Here is a 7207-nt window from a genome sequence, read left to right as displayed (position 1 = left end):
CCACAGCAAATATATGAGGGGCTACTTTCTTCTTTCTCATTTTATGAATGAGAAAGCTGAGGCCAGAGAAACTGAGTGACTTGCAACAGGGCTGGGGAGTGGATTGTGAGCTCTCACCTAAGTGGTTTGGCTCCAGAGCCCAGACATAACCACTGTGTTATATGCCTCTTTATAGTGAGCAAAAGTGCTCCTTTCTATTGTTTCTGTTCACCTGTCATCTAGAAATATGAATAAAATTCTATTTTTTCCATATGAAAACTTCAAATTATTTAAAACCAACTCTTATGGTCACTCTCTTTAATATGTTCTTCATATGACGTAATTATATATCCTCACCACATTAGTCAAATCCTACTTTGTCGCTGAAATGTGGCCTTCAGCATTGTATCTGAAACCTCAGCTATGTGATTTTGAGTAGGGCCAAGTTGTAAAATTATCTTCAACCTGTATTGAAACAGCATACTTTGAATAATGAGGCCCAAGTACTAATGAATACTTTCATCGTCACGGCATTGATTGATATTGAGCTCAGTGTCTTTTTCACAAAGACTGCTATTAAGCCTAGTCTTTCTAAGTCTGTATTTGTGGAGATGGTTTTTGAACTCCAGAGGGTTTGCTTAAAGCAAACCTCTCATTAGCATCTTGTGCTTCTGCCTACACTGAGCTCAAGTGATATCCCAGCACCGTCTTCCAGTGTAGTGAGGGCTGTTAGCACCACCACTATCCAGGCTAGGGCTGAGTAGGGTAAAAACTGCTATCTGTTCTTATTAAATTTCATCTTCTTAGCTGTGACTCATTATTCATACTGTCAAATCTTTTGAATTCTTGATTCTATCACTCAGCATTTTTGCTAGCTGGCCCACCCTTCTGTCATCTGAAAATTCGATCAACACACCTTCTGTCTTTATTAAGCAATTTGCAACTGAAAGTGCTGAATGGGCCAAAGTTGAAGGAAGTCCCTAGGATAGGACCTGCTCCCAGAGACCTCCCCTGAAGGCTGACTTCAGATTGTTAATCTGTTCTCTTGAACCAGACATTTAATCATCTTACCGTTTTGTGGTTCTTCATACAGCTTCTATGTCTTCATTTCCTAACGAGGGAGAATGATGGCCAACACCTCATTTTAAACCACCAATACCCTCCAGTAATGTGGCCCCGAATGATGATGGCGGAGGCAGCATCTGTGGAAGGCACCTGGAATGAGTATTAGAGATAAGGTGGGTGTGAGCTCCAGCTTTGCAACTTAAATTGTGTTCTCTGTAGTTAGGGTAGGTCAGAGAAGAAACACTAAGAGTTCTACGTAATAGGAGATTTATTGTAGGGATTTGGATGTATGCGATCGTGGGAGCTGGTTACATATGAAACACTGTTAGTTCAGTGTATATTGTTAGAGCCGAAAGCAGTAGGGTGATCAGTCAGGAAGAAAAGATGGATGTGAACTGGAGGAATACAAGGGCAAGCTAGGACTGGTGAGGATGTCCCAGAACCCAAAGGATGGACTAGAATACACATCAGTCTCTCGTTACTTCCGTGGCTCCAGTTTTGATGACGCAGGTGATCTGTAGGAAAAACTGGCTCCTTTATCACATAGAGAAATATGCCCTTGGTCCTGAAGGGAGAGATGCAGTGGGAGTTGGAGGTGCTATGGGCCTGGCCCCTGCCCCATACCAGCCAGGTGAGCCAGCAGGTCAGCAATGCTGCAACAGCTGCCCTGCACTGACCTTCTAAGCACATGAATATGTCTGCTGTTTCATTCTGCCTTCCAAATCTTGTGCAATCTGTCTCCTTCTGCTATAGTAACGGAAACTATGCAGGGAAGGGAATCTCGGAAACATAGTTTCAGTTTAGCTAAATGGATATATACCTCTTTTAAACATACTTACCCTCCAAATGAAGATAATGGAAAAACTGTGCTTCAGCCTAATATAATGCAACTATCTCTTATACAACTAAAAACACATAATCCTTTTCCCAAAAAGTGGATACGAATTCCTTTTATTCATCTTTGGGTGATGTCTATTCTTCTTCTTGTTGAGCCACATTCCTTTTTGATATTTTATAACTTAGATTCTGAGATATAAAGTTAACCATAGCTTATGTTACTTGGTAGGGGAATGAATAGGAGAGGAAAAGAGAAAACATTTGGTTGTCATGTACCAAATCATATTCATCTTAAAATAAGAAAAAAGTATGAATAACTATTATCATCCTTGTTTCTGCAACTGACTGCATGGTTTTAGCTGCTATTTATTACTGCCTTCTTCCCCTACTCATTCCATATTTCCTTTGCCTCTACAAAATACCTCAGCTGCTTGTGGTTCCTTATCAGATAGGCTGGTTCAAAATTTCATTCCAAAAGGGGTTTGGCATATTAATAGTACTGCCTGTATTGGATTGTTGAAAGTTTCTATTGACTTTAATTGTAGGTCCTGGAGTACTAGGAGATGCTCCAGGGATTCTCTTGAATTGCATGTAAATACCTCCTTGCCTCTAATATGTAGTAGTAGAAACTCTATATCCTCTTAAAAGCATCAGTTATCCTAATTAGTACAGTGGCCTCCTTCTTCACTGTTGAATTAGTGCCAGGAGGAACCCAAAGTGCCAGCATCTGTCAGCTTATAGTTTAAGTAAACATTGTTATACCTATTGGTGAAAGCAGTCCTCCCTTGGGAATGAAGAGGGCCAAAGTTGTGGGTAAATCAAAACTTTCTCTTGTGGAATACTAGGAATGACAATAGGAGAAATCACTCCCACTTTCAAAACCCTTATCTCAGGATAAGGAATGAAATGGCTAAGGAAGAAACGGCACCATATACTGCTTGCTGATTTAAAGCACAATGCATTCCTGGAGAAATTTCAGAGATCGGTGCCACTACTAAAGACCTGAAGGAAGTAAGATGTGATTTCTACCACATCTTTTTTTTTTGAGACGGAGTCTCGCTCTGTCTCCCAGGCTCTGGAGTGCAGTGGCGCAAAATCGGCTCACTGCAAGCTCCGCCTCCCGGGTTCACGCCGTTCTCCTGCCTCAGCCTCCCGAGTAGCTGGGACTACAGGTGCCCACCACCACGCCTGGCTAATTTTTTTGTATTTTTAGTAGAGATGGGGTTTCACTGTGTTAGCCAGAATTGTCTGGATCTCCTGACCTCATGATCCACCTGCCTCAGCCTCCCAAAGTGCTGGGATTAGAGGCTTGAGCCACCACGCCTGGCCTACCTACCACATCTTTATTCAACTTGTCTATTTGGCAGGTGTAGAAGACAGATGGATCTTGGAGAATGACAGTGAATTATCACAAACACAATCTGATAGTGACTCCAATTGCAGCTGCTATTCCAGATGTGATTTCATTGCTGAAGCAAATCAGCACATTCCCTGGCACCTGGTGCGCAGCTATTGACCTGCCCTGTTCTTTATGCATCTTAGTACAGACCTTTAGTAGTTGTTTGGCTTTCATCTGGTAAGACCAACAATATACCTTTACTGTACTACCTCAGGCAACATCAACTCTCTAGCCATTTGTTACAATCTAGTTCTCAGGCAGATCATGCTGGTTCATTACATTGCTGATATCACAGTGTTTGAACCTCATGAGTGGATATTGCAATAATCTATGATGCATTGGTAAGAAACTTTTGTACCCAAAGGATGAGAAAAATGTATCACTTGCAAGATGACTTCAGGTCATTAATCTACTCCAGGGCCAGGTAGTGAATCATCTAAATACCTGGATAACACTTTCATGCAGCCTATCTATCTCCATTTTCTCCAGGATGGTGACATCTGGTCACTCTATTTAAAATTACCACCCTTATACCAGTTACACAGTCTTGATCTATTACAGTGAGGGTCATAGTAGTATAGTAGAAATACATGTAGTCAACATAAGAATGAGCTAGGTTTGTACCATGGTTTTGCCACTTATGCCTAAATGTTTCCTTGGGCAGGTCAGTTTCTTCAACAAAAATCCAACTCACAGAGTTGATATGAAGACTATGTGTGATACTATGTACGATGGAGAATGAATTTACATCTATAGAGCCCTTTTATATTCAGACACTTTATGGATTGTGTGTGTTGAAGAATCTATGTGCATTTTTATTACCTGTTAGCAGATTAGGAACAGAGGTTCTGCCAAGTGGTTTCACTTGCCCAGACTCGCACTCTTGAGGAGGTGGTAGAACAAGGATGTGAACACTCAAGCTGTTTTGTTTGCAAACCAATGTATTCTCTTCATTTGGCCTGTTCCCACTTTGCCATGGAAAAACGCAAACCCTAAAATACCAGCAGTGTATAAATACAGGTTCTGTGCTGTTCTTTGTGAATTCATGCTCAAGTTCACTGATCCTTCCTTCTCCAATTGCCTAGAAATTCTCTGTCTAGCCATCTGGGGACTCTATCTTTAAAAAGATCAGAGTGTGTTTTTCTTTTTTTTTTTTAGTTCTTATTAAAAAAATCTTATGGTTTTATTGTATCATGAGACATTGAAATATCTGAAAAAAATCAATGTCTGGGTGGTGAGGCAGCTGCTTTCTCCTTCACTTCCTTGAGTAATTAGAGCAACTTGTCAGTAGATTTTTTTTTTTTTTAAAGGACAAAACTTTGCTTTACTTAAGTCTTTCTAAGGCATGTGCTAGTACAACACAAATTTCTCCAGTCCTATGCCAGTTGTCTAGCATCCAAACATCATGAACGTGTTGGTGGCAGCAGTGCACTGTACCCACTCCCACAACTGCCCTGCTCATTTGTGTATGATATTTGGAGCAACTGGAGGAGTGTGAATAGTATTGAGAAGAGGCAGCAGGAGGAAACAGCATGAGTGCCTGGCTGGGAGGAGGTCAGCCCATGTTGTGCAGGGCAAGCCTGAATATGTCATTGGTGCAAACCCACACCTTTTTGATGTTCTTTAATAGGAACATCTGGTGGAACCCTATGATGGAGTCTTCATCTGCCTTAAGTTGGCCTACAACCATGCTGAGGATGCAGCTATCTGGTACAGGCCTGTTACTGGGAAGTGCAGGGATCCTTGTTTCTTAGTCTTATTTGGAAGAAAGAATTCTGCCAAGAGAAAATTTAGCACTCCCACCTCCCAAAGAAAGATAATTTATTGAAGGAAAATAGAGAGCAGAGAGTTTATTCAGAGAGACAGGATACTCTGAAAGATGAGGTAAAGTGTGCTGCTGAAAGAGAATGAGCCAGTAGTCCCTGAGAGTTCTGCACTCAATTTTTGTGATACCAGATTTTTTCTTGAAGTTCCCACCTCTGTTGTAAGTCTCCGCCTTTTTTCTTTGTTTAATTTTCCTGCTTCTGCCTTAAGTCCCCCATTTTCCCATCTAGTTCCCACCCCAGGCTTGTGGGACCTTTCCTTACTGAAGCAGCCTCATCGTCTAGGGTAACACCTGAGGTTCTTTGTCTCATGGCCATGAAGATCAAGGATGCAGATACACAAAGAATGAGGTTAAGAGCAGAAATTTAATAGGCAAAAGAAAGAGGAGAGCTCTGCTACAGAGAGGGGTCCTGGGAAAATGAGTTGCTCATCCACAGTGAAATGCAGGGGTTTTCATACACGAGCTAGTGGGGAGGCGGTGTCTGATCTACATAGGGTGCAAAAAACAAGAGGGCCATCTGCATAGGGTGTGAATCTCAGACACCCCCCACCCCAATCTTTTATTATGCAGGTGGGTTCTCTGTCTGAGCATCTCCATGTTGCCTAGTTCTTTCTTACTGTACACATGCCAATAAAAAAGGGAAGGCAGACCCCTATGGTGGACATGCCTGGCCCCCAGGTAGCCCTTTTCTGTTGATGTAGCTGCAGGCCTCCCCTTGTGCAAGCTTCCAGCTTCCTTATCTATGTTTGCAGCTCCATCTTTCAGGCTGCTCTTTGTTAGAAAAGAAGTAATGTCTAGGGCTGCTTTTCTGTTAGAAGGAAAGTTCTGCCGAGGACTCTTTCCCCCTCACTATCTGCCTAAATAATTTCTTTCTATCTCCTTTATCATTACTATTAGTTGGTGCACATGCATGGGCCCAGTTTTGGATAGGAATTCTACCAAATAGCTGCACTGCTTATTACTGCCACCCCAGGAAGGTTGTATAGCATTCAAATCTATATGTATTCTGCCTGCATATCTCTTAGGAATTTCTCTGTTGCCTTCTTTCCGCCTTATCAGCATGTAGCTAGCTACATTCTGACCAGTTAACTGCAGAGTGATTACTGGGCATCTTAAGGGGTGTTCCTTTCTGCATAGGTATTTCTCCTCCTCTCTGCTCATATCTAGCATGCATGTTTTGGATGGTCCCTGGGGTGTGAGATTTTCCAGACCTCCCTTTTCTCAGGGGCTCTCTCTTCTTGCTCACTTCTAGCTATCTGCCTACTCTAACAGGCTGATGATCTTGCACCATGGTGCTGTGCTGGATTTTCTGGAACAGAAGGGAAGGCTAGCTTTCTCCTGGAACATCTGTCCTTCCCATGTAAGGCATGACATGTCAATGTAAATTGCACCTACTTGGGTTGTATTGTAATCAAATAACTGGTAGTAATGTTGAATGAAGCTGGGTCCAATCTGCTCCCAAATTGGCTTGCCTCATATTCTGGAGTATAACTGGTCTCACTGAGACTCAAGGGGCTGGCACAGTGGCAGCAGCAATGCAGTGCGCTCTGTGACCACTGTCCCTTTTCCCTTGCCTTCCCTTGCCTGCTCCACTGCACTCTTGTTTTTGCTTGAAATTTTATTTTCCCATTTTGAAAATTGCCTTTCTATATATTTAGCAGAAACTATATTTAGTGTTCAAAGCACTTGAACGTATGTTCTCTCATTTAACAATCTGTGGAATGGAGGAACTTGTCTTTATTTTATACGCAAGAAACTGTGGCTTGGGTAAGTTAAGAATGTATCAAAGCTTACGAAGCTGGTAAATGGAGAAGCCTCCTCCCTCTAGCTTCAGGGATTTTTTTGTACTCTCTCTCAGTGCTGAAAGAGCCTCTAAATCTGTTATCTCTGGGAAGCCAGTTTTCTCTTTTGCCTTTTATACCAGACATAGCTTCCTTTAGAAATATATGGGTGTATTGTAACTCTCATGGAAGTTCTTTCATCAGTGGGCTACAGAAGGTCCTGAAATTTCTCAGGAGAACTTAATTCCAAAATTCTGTTAGAAGGAACACCCCACCAAAAGCCAGAACCATCAAAACTGAACAAACGTCTAGTTTATCAGG

The 7207-nt window shown here is 42.0% G+C and overlaps 1 pseudogene; it reads right to left on the bottom strand.

Annotated features, from left to right (window-relative positions):
* Positions 1-4835: 4835 nt before the first annotated feature.
* Positions 4836-6578, bottom strand: LOC112132115 (nuclear transport factor 2-like; annotated as a pseudogene).
* Between the last annotated feature and the right edge of the window lie 629 nt (positions 6579-7207).

The sequence above is a fragment of the Pongo abelii genome, chromosome 12 (assembly GCF_028885655.2).
Source record: "Pongo abelii isolate AG06213 chromosome 12, NHGRI_mPonAbe1-v2.0_pri, whole genome shotgun sequence".
Classification (NCBI taxonomy): domain Eukaryota; kingdom Metazoa; phylum Chordata; class Mammalia; order Primates; family Hominidae; genus Pongo; species Pongo abelii.
Note: the sequence above shows the minus strand (reverse complement) of the source record. Positions and strands in the feature narration are given on the sequence as shown.